We start from the raw sequence: 13,885 nt of genomic DNA on the forward strand, positions 1-13,885 counted from the left end.
ATCATCGGCAAATCTCACTATTTTGATTTCCTCTCCTTGGATTGCTAGATAAAATGAAATAATTCTATTTACATATATTTAACACCATAATTTTCCAACAGTGTGTATCTATCTACATATATAAAAGCTATAAGGATAGCCTATATATAAAAGCTTTTATACATAGATTGCCCCTGAGACGGTAGAGGTGGGATTCCTAGCTGGGTACGAGGGAAAAAACAACGCTGGGCGGTAAACGGGTTAAGAAAGAACGAAAGAAAGCCCTGACTCACTCACCAATGCTCACGCCTCCCACGAAGCTAGAAAAATAAAATTTTGTCACAGGTGTTCCTTGTGAGGTAATTACGAAAAGTAAATGTGTACTATTCCGATATCTATATATATAAAATCCCTCATTCTGCCTGTCATTCACAGCGATAATAAAAGAACAAGAAGGTTTCAACAGATGAAATTGGTACCAGTTTAGATTATGTCTTCTTTATAAGAAAACTACAACGAAACTCTCTCGACCACGACTTTTGTACGATGTCGTAGGCACACAGCTATATCTATCGGCGTGATGTCGAACTACGTACATCCTGGCTTCTGTTGCCTTGCACAAATATTTCTTTTTTTGAGAGAGATATTTAAACTGGTACCACTTATGGGTTACAAAGCAATGCAGTGATGACCATCATTCTTGAACTGTTCAGTGAAAAATGCTGTGAAATGAATATTTTTGTTTTTTCACTCAGAGCGCGAAATGGAGCATCCCACCGGGTCGTTAACGCGTCAAGTCTGTATGTTCTGACAATATGGCGAGCCAGATCGTGTCCCGTTATTTGGAAAAAAATGTACTATTATAATGTTGGCCGGCAGGGTAAGGGAGGTGGTGTTATAGAATTTTTAGCCCCAATGCACACGAAACTGAATTAAATTCCAAACCTCTCCGCAGTTATCATATGGAGTAAGGGCATGTGAAGTTGTTGATGATGATTCGTTTAGGACAGCTGTATGTAGCTTTCTCGAGAGTACACACATCTATAGACGCAAAAGTACAACTGCACTCAATATGATTTGTGGGGAAATACTACAATACCTGTTCTGATTCCATTCGAATGCCAAATAAAACTGAGAGTGTAACTTTTATTCATAAGAAACAGTATGTTAATAGTCCATTTAGAATTTCCAATTAATTTATACATAGTAATTTCGACTGTCGAAGATAGGGATTTATATACTAGTTTTATGATAAAGAGGGTGAATTAGGGTTAACTACCATAAATACAATATCACTATCGCACACTTCCCACAACGCCAGAAGGATTTTATTTGACACAGGTGTTCGATCCTGGCTCTATCTGGTGGTATTTGTAGGATCCCAAATACGTCAGCCTAGTGTCCGTAGATTTACAGGAACGTAAAGGAACTCCTGGGGGACAAAATTCCGGCACTCCGGTGCCTCCAAAAACCGTAAAATTAGTTGGCGGGATGCAAAAACGAATGAAATGATTGCATCGACGGTGGTGCGGATTCAAATAAATGCCTACTAACTTAAATATACTTGCATTTATGCTTACTGTTTACATCTTGGCTTACACAGGGTGGACAAAATTAAACTGGCCCAGAAAATATTTACAAGAAGACTGACGCGGGATTGATCATTGTTAATGAACATCACAGAAGATGATGGAAATCGCCACCGTTGACGTCGACGCAGCCCTGTGCTCGATTTATCAAACTGTGAGACACACGCAGCAGTTCTGCCTAAAGGATAGCAGCAATAGCGTTTTCAATGTTCTGCTGTAACTCTTACAGTGTGAAGGGATTATTGGAGTGCGCCTGATCCTCCAATTTGCCCCACAGGTAAAAATCACAGGGAGAGAGATCAGGCAATCGAGGTGGCCAGCTGATTGCATTCCCTCTGTTGATTGTCGTCTCTTCACTGCACTCGTGACAAGGTTGTCAAGGCGGTATATGTGCGGTTGCTCCGTCTTGCTGAAAATATCCTTAAGTCATTCATCTTGTGTGAGTTAGCATTAACAGTTTGGTGAAAGAATCCTGTTACGATGCGGACACCGGACGTTGCTCACCACACATCAATCTTGAGATTATGCAACGGCTTTTCGACGTAATGATGGGGATTTTGCTGATGCATAATGCCGACCTACTCTGAACAGAGCATGCAAGAGATGCGCACGTATGCCTGACATATAACAACAACCGATTGGTGCATCGAAATTACGGTTTCCAGCATTTCCTGTGAAGGGCAGTTCTCCTGTTCATTAACAGGAGTCAATTCCGCGTCAGTCTTATAAATATTTTCCTGGTCAGTTTTATTTTGCTCACCCGATACATTACACTGATGTCGCTGTCTAAGACAAATATTTCTCTTCATATCATTCTCACTTTCAATTATGGCAAGTTAAATGACGCGGCTATTTGTCGTTATATTATCATGGTATCTTGAATGGAACATGTAAGTTTTTAAAGGTGAATTTGTGATTTATCTCAATCGGCCGCAACACTGCTTCCATATCGTTTCCAAAATTAACAATTCCATAAGAGCACATTCATTCTAACTCTAAATGAGAGTCTGATCCCCTGATCGGCTTTAAAATAATATTTTAACAGCAAGTCACCGAACAGGTTGGCTCAGTGCGTTGCGGCACGTCCAGGTATGGTTGCTAGCTCTGTACTCGGAGACAGGTGGGTTCGAATCCCCCATCGGCCATTCTCGAAGTGGTTTGCCGTGGCTTCCCATTTTAGCTCCGTGCAAATGCCGCGAAGGTACATTTCTAAAAGCAACGGCTGCTTCCTTCACATCGTAGCTCACACAATTTCTCCTGCATCCACAGAGAACACCCTCACACAGCGGTACATGAAGCCCACCCCCATGGTGTGAACCGGAAAAAATGAAATGGCGTATGGCTTTTAGTGCCGAGAGTGTCCGAGGATATTTTCGGCTCGTCAGGTGCAGGTCTTTTGATTTGACACCCGTAGGCGACCTGCGCGTTTTGTGAGGATGAAATTATGATGAAGACGACACATAAACCCAGCCCGCGTGTCAGCGAAATTAACCAATGATGGTTAAAATTTCCGACCCTGCCAGGAATCGACCCGGGACTCCTGTGACCAAAGGCCAGCACGCTAACCATTTATCCATGGAGCCGGACGTGAACCGGGAAAAACAGTTACAGAACTGGCCAGCCGAATAAGTCTTCGGATAATCCCAGCACTACAAAACAAGAAACATGCGCCGCCAACAGAAGAAAAAAATTAAGTCATATAGTTCGAAAATTAATATCTGCAATATAAGCTTAGCTTTCTGTATGGAAAGAGGCTGCATTTTGACCCTTGATGATAGAATGGAATTGCTTCTTCTCTTCTTTATTTCTTCGTCCGTTTACCGTCCAGGGTTGGTTTTCCCTCGGACTCAGCGAGGCGGTGGTGGTGGTGGTGGTGGTGATTATTATTTTAAAACGAAGTACAACTAGGCAACCACTATCTAGATAACACTAATCAGAAAGAAAAAATGGAAGGGGTCCGACACTTCTAAAAATGAAGGTATCCGCCAAAGCAGGACAAGGGCCACGAAGGGCATGGAAATGGAAGACTCCCTAGCCCTCGTAATCTAATAGTGTCGGGATCGGAAAAGAACTCAACGAGGGACCCCACCTCTACCACCTCAAGCTCAATGTCCTGGAGCGTGAGACATTTGGTCGGTGGATACAACTAGGGTAGAGGACCAGTACCTCGTCCAGGCTGCCTCACCTGCTATGCTGAACAGGAGCCTTGTGGATAATGGAAAAATTGGAAGGGATAGGCAAGGAAAAGGGAAGGAAGCGGCCTTGGCCTTAAGTTAGGTACCATCGCTGGGTTCAGAAGGCCAGCGCTGTACGGTTTGAGTCACTCGGGCCCGGTCAAAAATAGAATTGACCAGGTTTGCCTAGTTCTGTGAGATTAAGTGGTAACTTGTTAATAGTGCTGTGTGTTCTTGTTTTGTGTTGAGGTGCCGTGAGGCTCCGACCCCGACTCACAGCCCGTGGTGACCTACCTGTCTGACGAATGACCGACAAGTGAATACTAACGCAGGGCCATAGCCCAGTACAAGAGTATAGGAATAACCTGAGGTGGAAAGGGTAGTCCTCTGTCAGCTACTTCCACCCCTCCGTAAAGGAGAAGTTATGGGAAACCTTCTTCAACACATCTAGCAATCCCATATCCCCCTCCGGCACATGTTACCCTGTCGCGGTCGTATCAAATCATCCCCGGCGCGAGAGCACTGCCGCTCAAGCGCCACTGTCACCCACGGACCATGGTCACCTGCAACGCTAAAAGGCAGTCTTGCAAACACCCGTGTGGATGGCCAGTAATGCAAAAACTCTTTATTATTGCTTCCATCTCTTGTAACATTAAGGACGGACCGTATAGAGAATGAGGTGCCGCACCATTGTTGTTACACAAGGCAAGTTACGAAAATGTCTTAATATCTAATGACCAGGGGTTTATTTATTAAAGCATTCCACGATCTTCACATCTGGTACAAGAGAGAAGTGAATGATATGGCGATCATCACACCTAGAACAGCCTCCAGGTCTGGAAAGAAATTCTCTTTTGAAAGTAAATTCCTGTAATATTCGCATTATTATTGCTGGATGTTTGACCATGGCATAGGGCAAGATGATTATGATGATGATGATGATGATAATAATAATAATAATAATAATAATAATAATAATAATAATAATAATAATAATAATAATAATAATAATCATGTGCAGGATATGGCTGAGCTGGGCATCACAAAAAAGCGAGATATCAGACAAAGCATTTTTCAGGAAAAGGATTAATGAGTTCGTGGGGTTCCATGAGAAGGAGAAGAAAATTGGTCTGGGCGGGGGAAAGAATGAAGAAATGCTCGAAAGACAGGAAGGCAAGGAGAGGAAGAAAATCATTTGAGTGAACAGGAATAGAGGTAATTTTCAATATATCTTACGTTGAAGGAATTCATTATTTCTGCTCTGTTTACGTATATTGACTGGATACAACAAAGAGTTTATCGGGACCTCAAAATGTTTTTGTACTCTAGGCGATGAATTGCAATTTTCACTATTGTATTTTAAGAGGGGTTTGCTTCAGGAATAAAGCGGATAAGCTGTGGCTTATTGTTTCTTGAGTCTGAGTGTTCTGCTAAACTCATCAGCAGCCCAATCTTGTTTACCGGAAATAACATTAGTTACATTATTTATCTGAAGACATACTGTCCTATTTGTTACTGCATTTACAGTTCTGTACTTCGATAGTAATTATCTGTGTCTTCACTACTGATTAGACACACTCGCTATTTAGAGGCCAGTTATGATCAACGGGCATCTAATGATAAGTTTTAAATACTATCTTCAGAAACTCAATGAACACGGAAATTCACATAGCATTACAGCACTGTGCAAATCAAGCATTACAATCGCCGAAGTGGAAATTCGTCCATTTCCATCCAAGAAATTGTAAATCGTAGCCCGCACACTTCAACCCCGTGTATTTGTACATTGTACTCCATGGCTAAATGGTTAGCGCGCTGGCCTTTGGCCACAGGGGTCCCAGGTTCGATTCCCGGCAGGGTAGGGAATTTTAACCTCAATTGGTTAATTTCGCTGACACGGGGGCTGGGTGTATGTGTCGTCTTCATCATCATTTCATCCTCATCATGACGCGCAGGTCGCCTACGGGAGTCAAATCAAAAGACCTGCATCTGGCGAGCCGAACTTGTCCTCGGACATTCCCGGCACAAAAAGCCATACGCCATTTCATTTTTCATTTGTACATTGTAACACGAAACATGTAAAGTATCAGTTTTCTTTGAATGTGTAAATATATGAAAATAAAACTATGTATATTAATATCGAGCGGAGCTTAAATCAAACCCGAACATTTTTTCAAACGCCGGGTTTCTTGCGATTATAGTGTCTATTTTATACTGTACTCCTATCAATATGGTGCGGGGAGAACTTCCTAGTCACAATCGGACGTCACTGCCCTTATACCGTGCTGAGTGTGTTCGCTCTCACGCTTGACTGTGACGTAAGCTTTCCTTCGGTCTTAACGACCATATAGCCAGCTACAATTTTGTATGTTTCTGATTGTTAATTATGAATCAACCATTTTTGTATGTTCCTGATTATTAATTATGAATCGACTTTGATGAATTGAACTTATACATTTAAGACGAACACTAACACCCAGTCCCGAGCCGGAGAAATTAACCAGACGAAGTTAAAATCCCCGACCCGGCCGGGAATTGGACCCGGGACCTCAGTGAACAAAGGCAAGTACGCTAACCATTTAGCCATGGAGCCCGACGACGTAACCTTTCCACATTTCAGACCAGCGAACCCGATCGCGCTGGGCTACCCTCAACGGGCGCCCAGCTGAACAAATCTTTGGATAATCATAAGGGTGTTATTCGATGAGCATCTGTTTTGGAACCTTACTGTTCACATCCTCTTTTCTCTTGACAGGTCAGATGGAGTCATTAATTCACACCATATGAGCATTTGCTGGTAAGACCTAGGGTTTACAGTGCACTTTCAGTGAAGTGTCTCAATCTCATCCTTGGCTTTGACAGTATGAAACCACCAAGAGAAGAGCTGCGCGGTTTGAGTCACGTAGCTTTCAGCTTTCATTCGGGAGATAGTGGCTTCGAAACTCACTGTCGGCAGATCTGAAGATGGTATTCAGTGGTTTCCCATTTCCACATCAGGTGAATGCTGGGGCTGAACCTTAACTAAGGTCGCGGCCACTTCCTTCCAACCGCTAGCCCTTTCCTATTCCATCATCGCCATAAAACCTATCTGTATCGGTGCGGCGTAAAGGAAATTGTAAATTGTTGACGATATCAAAGTGACTGTGGTATGAGCGATGCTAGTATCACCATTCCTTATGCAGTCAGTTCCTGTATTGAAAATTGAATACTTCGCTTGAGGTGTTGATTGATGCATGTATTTTAGTGGGCTTGGCAGACATATAAAATAACGTCTGGCTCGGTGAGGAAAGCAACCGGAAACTACCTCACTCCTCATTTCCCTTGTACACCTCTTTAGGGACACTTTGCCATCTATGACAACTGACGGTTGACGGTTGGGGGATACAGCTAAACTTCGGACTGAGTACTCAGTAACATACTCATGCGTGTGACCAGCGAAGGAGACCAGGTGGTTCGACGTTCCTTTATCAAATTTGGTTGGAATAATGAAAAGGCTTTAAGGTACTTGTTTTTCACTTTTTCGCTAAATTAATTTTCCTAGTAAGCTCCTTCAATCTCGTCTTACTACTGCAACCATTCCTAACTGCATTTCTTTCTAATCTCCACTTTCTTCTTATTTCACTGTTATAATATAATGGGTCCTTATCATTCCTTAATACTTTCAAATTTACATAACTGTTTTCACACTCCTCAACAATTGCCTTAAACCCATCCCATTGGCTGTTTTAATTTTTATTTACCATTTACCACTGCTGATAATATGGTTTTAAAAATTTCCCCATGTCTCTCTAATCAAGCATGTGGTTCTGCCTATTAGTCCTATCTTTACGACATTCCTTTCTATCGCACTTATGTTTCACTTTAATATATAATAGACTGCAATACTTAGCCACATTTTTAGGAAACAAAGTTGCAGTAAATTGGATAGTTCAAGAGATACTGCGTTTCATAGGATGTAAACTAAAAGATAAAAACCATTGTAGGTGAATTCTATACTAACTGTGCTCAAATGTAAAGAGACCTGTCTCAATAGATTTACTAGCACTTTAAGGACTACTTTTCAGGTCAAAACTTTGACACTAAGGGTAGTAGTTGAAGGAATATTAAATTATTATTATTATTATTATTATTATTATTATTATTATTATTATTATTATTATTATTATTATTATTATTATTGTTGTTGTTGTTATTATTATTATTATTATTATTATTATTATTATTATTATTATTATTATTATTATTATTATTATTATTATGAGTCTCTTTGGCTCAGGCGGCAGCGTATCAACCTCTCACGGCCGGGTTCCGTGTTTTAAATCCTGGTCACTCCATGTGGGATTTGTGCTGGAAAAAGCGGAGGCGGGACAGGTTTTTCGCTCGTTTCTCGACTTTTACCTGTCATATTTCATCCCAGCAACATTCTCCAATATCATTTCATTTCATCTGTCAGTCATTAATCATTGCCCCAGAGGAGTGCGACAGGCTGCGGCAGCCGGCACAATTCCTATTCCGGCCGCTAGATGGGGCTTTATACATTCCATTCCTGACCCGGTCGAAAGGCTTTAAACAGGCTGTGGATATTCTTCATTATTATTATTATTATTATTATTATTATTATTATTATTATTATTATTATTATTATTATTATTATTATTATTATTATTATTATTATTATTATTACGACCTGCTTAGCGTCGCTCCAGCACAGATAGATCTTAAGGCGATGATGGGATGGGAAAGGGCTAGGAATGAGAAGGAAGTCACCGTAGCCTTAATTAAGGTACAACCCTAGCATTTGCCTCGTGTGGAAATGGGAAACCACGGAAAACCATCTTTAAGGCTGCCGACAGTGCAGTTCGAACCCGCTATCTCCAGAATGCAGGCTAAAAGCTATATCATCCAATAGGCACAGCCACTTGCTCGATAATGATTATTATTGTTATTATTATTATTATTATTATTATTATTATTATTATTATTATTATTATACATGTATTTTTATAATAATAATTTCGTACGGTTGTTGCTAGCCTGATACAGCCCTCGTAAGGCGGACCCTCCGACGAGTGTAGGCGCCATCTGCCGTGTATGGAAAACTGCGTGTTTTTGTAGTTGTATGAGTTTGTTGGGGGACATTACAATCACTCAGTCCCCGCGCGGGGGGAATTAACCATTTAAGGTTAAAATCTCCGACCCATCCGGGAATCGAACTCTGGGCCCTCTGAATCGAAGGCAACTACGCCGACCATTCGTCCAATGAACTATGCTATCATAGAACATGCTATAAAAATTAGCTTGCGATCTTATTTAATATGTAGCAGGGGTCGTCCTCCTGCCCGTACTAACGATCCGTTAAAAGAATTGCATAAGAACTAGGGGTACCAGTTATAACTCCTACTATTTCTACAGAACCTTAGTGTGGACTACAAGATCCCTGGAACTAGTTAAACAAACTGTCTAGCCTGTTTCTGTATACGTTCATGTTTCTATTAAACATCAAATAAAAAATAAATACGCTTAAAAGAATATTACTATACCGTACTGTCCAACCACAAGAAACCCGGTACATCATGCTGTATAACGCTGGTCAGTGGTCACAGGCAAATTGAGATACCATGACAGTTCCCATATGAAATTCCACTTAAGTGTATACATATATTCATTCATTCATTTGTGTAGTTAGTTGAGTTATACTCTAATCGCTGGGATATCCAAAAGCAGAGCTTTAGGTCCAGCAGCTAATGCTGCTGATTACTTAGTTCCCCTATGAGTTACGTGTAGGGTACTTAAGGGTTAAAAATACAGACGTGAAGCAACGGCAATTATAATGTATCCTCATTCTGTCATACGAAATATATTGAATATATTGGTTGGTTAGTTAGCAATAATTCTTGATTTCAAACTCTTCACAAAGACTATCCTAGAAGGGAGTCAATGTATACAACGTATGGACTATTGATGATAATGGGAAAGACCTTCTTTGCTATTTTAGATTTGTTCCGAAAAGTCCGCTTTTCTGACGCCCTTGTGGGAATTTTCGATCACCAATACTCCAACACATTTGGGGTTTACGGGCTATACTGCATAAAACTTGCAACTTCCGGACCTCCTTATCTTTGAGAATAGTTTCTTCATTTTAAGGAACAGCCCACTCCACCCTCTTGCGAATTCTTTGCAAGTTATTGGCTATCTTCGTGCAAACTTCCAGCTTTCTATGCCTTCTATTATTTTAGAAAATGATGTTCATACTTCTGGAAACCTTCCACATGCCACCACTCCCACTAGTGAATTCTTGATTCTAAACTGTGCAGAGGGTTTTCTATTCGAAGGGAGTCAATAAATGTAAAGTATGAAACCCCACGATAATGAGAAGGGCTTAGCGTGCAATTCAATTTTTGTTCGAAAAGCACCCTTTTTTGAGAATTTTCGGTCACAAAATACTTGATGGCGCATCTGAATGCAAACTTGAAGCTTCCTAAATCTTCTAGTCTTTGAGATACTTTTGTACTGTCGATGACGGAGGAATGGACTATTATGACTGAATGAATAGAAGACAATAGAAAGCAAGATAACAGAATACTTTTCTCCCCCATTCACGGCTGGCCAGCGACTGAGGAGGGAGTAACTTATTCATTACAATCATTACTAATGCATACAGTAAGTTATTTATAATAGTAAATATTCCAACCTAACAAAATGTTACAAAATAATTAAAGTAGTTTATAAGCATCCCGTAAATCCTTCTTGGACATGTCTTTAATAATTATACAAACTTCTACTTTTGAGATATTCCCTAGACTTAAACTAACAAGAGAATAACACAACTATAGTGTCATCGATTTTGATCAAATTTTGGTGGGCTGATCCACGTCTAACCGAGGATTTGTGCCATTGACCCTTATTTAACGAGTCTAGGATACCTCCCCATATGTATCTTTACAACTAGCTACATGCATCTTCTCTGTTTTAACCTTCTTTAGATTTATTTTCTCACATTCCTCTTTTGATATTACATAGCTTTGCTGTTCTCCTTGGTTTCTTCCATTCTTTATTTAATAACATAAACAAGAGTGTAAATAGATGTGCCACTGTTCTGCATAAAATGCATTGTTTTTTCTTATTTCCTTGCCATCGCTTTATTATTAAATACTCCCATCTACCACCACATTATCCCTTTTCGTTAATATTTTGTTCCCTATTATTACTTTATAGAATTCTAGTAGAGTTATCCCGCGCTTGCATTCTATCCTTATTGTTAACTTTCAACGTCTCACTCTCTGGATCATCTACATACACAAACTTTCATCGTTCCTCGAAGAATTTTCCAGCTGACCTCCATTTACAGTATATGTCATCTCAAAGTTTGTTCACTCTGTCTATCCAGTAGCCCTCATTTTGACGGAACTGGCTTTCATATACATTATTATTATTATGTTGTTATTATTATTATTATTATTATTATTATTATTATTATTATTATTATTATTATTATTATTATTATTATTATTATTATTATTTGTTTAACGTAGCACTAAGTCAGATAGGTTTTTCGGGTTTTCAGTGAAAGTGGAAAGGGAAAGGAATAGGAAGAAAACGACCCCAGATTTAAGTTTAAAGTACTTGGAGAATTTGCATGGTGTGAAAATGACAAAACATCGAAAACCTTCCTGAGGGATACACAGCGAATACTACACGGGAAACACGCTCGGTATTATTATTATTATTATTATTATTATTATTATTATTATTATTATTATTATTATTATTATTATTATTACCGTGGTTGGTGAATCAGTAGAGGTGAAAGAAGGTGCCGGGGAGAATGAGTGTAACTACCAAATCAAAGTTAATTCTAAAAATGTAACAAGGTTATATTTTCTTTCCTTTATTTTTTTTTTTTTTTTTTTTTTTGAATTTCAAACTTAACAATCTTTCACTAAGTGAACACAATAATATATCAGGTACAATGACAAACTAGAAACAAGACAATAAAGATCCCAATTTTAGTGATTTTTACACTCTTGGGCTACGCGCCCCTAGTTTTACACTTTTGAGCTCTTTGCTCAATTTTACCAAAGCACCAATTTTAATGCAAGGGCAGAAATCCCCTAATGCCTGGAGTACATGCTCCCAAAATGTCAATGTCAAGCCTCCCAGAGGCACCTTTACAACACTTGAAAAGAGCTGACACTCTCTCAGTTTTCCAAGCCTCTTAAAGGCAATACCAGACTTTACAATTAATTGCCATCAAGGCACAACTTACAAAAATGACACGAGGGTATCCTGTACCCAACCTACTGGGCCTTAGCGGAAAAAGAACAGGTTAAGTAAATGGCCCAAAATACCAAAATGAATGGAGGCGTGTACTTGCACTCTTAAATACTCATTCTAAAACCTAAAAGGCACTAGGCAGATGAAACAGGGGCTATTCCCAAACTACGGAGGTGACTCGTATAAGAATAATTTAAAACATTACAGAAAGGAAGAAAACCAGTTACGAAACGTAGTCACCTCAAACCAATATGAAGGGGAGCTCGAGAGGGTACAGCACTCTCTATCCCCCGATTTACAGTTAAAGATTTTATGAAGTTTCACATAAGCCGGCAAAAATTACATATTTACAAAAGTAGGTTACATGGAAAAGTTTCGGACCTATCCCTCGGGTTAAACTGCGGAGCTAGCAAAAGGTGAAGATATTAAGTGGCCATACCTTGTCGAAGTACTGCTGCCTGATGAAAGAGGCACCTCCCGCCTCCTGCTTCACATACACACACTTAGTTTGATGTTGATCAAGTGGCCAAGAGACGTGAAAATCAGCAGTTTATAAGCCCACGGGGAAGGTTCGAGACCTTTCCTGAATAATCAAGACACACCCACGGCGTTTTATTGGTTAACATCAAAAGTTACACTCAAAATCGAAGAAGAAATACATGATAGGCTGAAAATTAATTACAGAAATTACGAATTGGCTGAATTCAAAACTGGCGGAAAGAAAAGATAAATATTGCCAACCCAAAGATGAATGAACAAAATTTAGTAAAGAAAAAACTTATGAATACGAAATTTCTTCAAAAAAGGTTCTTTCACTTCACACCAGGGTGCATGATCATAGTTTGTGTAGTGACATCTATGAGAGAATGTCCACACGTCTTGATCAATGGAAAACAAAACAAGTTGAAATTCACACAATACTGGCAACTTCATAATCACAAAATTACGGTAGCGACATCTTCTGAGGAAAAGTTTAAGTAGGTCTAGTTCCAAGTTCAGTGTTTCTCCTGTAGAGGAGTTCTAATTGGCGCAAGATTTAAATGTGCGGCGTAGAGGTGTGCCTCACGGTACAATTATTATTATTATTATTATTATTATTATTATTATTATTATTATTATTATTATTATTATTATTATTATTATTATTATTATTATTCCACTAACTTCTTATAAGATTTTTGGAGAAGCCGATGTGGCGGAATTTTGTCCCGCAAGAATTCTTTAACGTGCCAGTAAATCTACTAACACGAAGCTGACGTATTTGAGCACCTTCAAATACCTCGGGACTGAGCCGGGATTGAACCCTCCAACTTGAGTTCGGAAGGCCAGCGGTCTACTGCTCGAGCTACTCAGCCCGACTATTATTATTATTATTATTATTATTATTATTATTATTATTATTATTATTATTATTATTATTATTATTATAAGTGTGCAGACCGGATTTAATATTAGGCAGCCAGATATAGTAAATTTTCGAGCAGCATTCAGTGAGTGACCTTGTATCGCGTAGTCGGAGAGATACGGTATCGAGTTAACGTTCATTGTGAATAGGGAATCACCTTAAAGAGTACCTTGCCAAGTTAGCGGCCTCGAAGAGTTCACTGAAGACTCTATCGAGTATGCACGACGTGTGATAGCGGGCCATGGACAATAGGAAGTGTGTTAGATCTGAGTGTCAGTGCCGAATGTTTGTCATACTTCAACAAGGCGCGTTCCTCTGTCGTCGTCAGAATGATGTGCTAGTTCATTGGAATGACATTCAATATTCTTGATCTTATTTACATTCACAGCTATCGACCAGGATAGTAATGTTGAGGCTCGAAGAGGGCTGGCACCACGAGTTTTGCCGACCAATGCGGTAGCTGC

Source organism: Anabrus simplex, chromosome 6 (assembly GCF_040414725.1).
Source record: "Anabrus simplex isolate iqAnaSimp1 chromosome 6, ASM4041472v1, whole genome shotgun sequence".
Classification (NCBI taxonomy): Eukaryota; Metazoa; Arthropoda; class Insecta; order Orthoptera; family Tettigoniidae; genus Anabrus; species Anabrus simplex.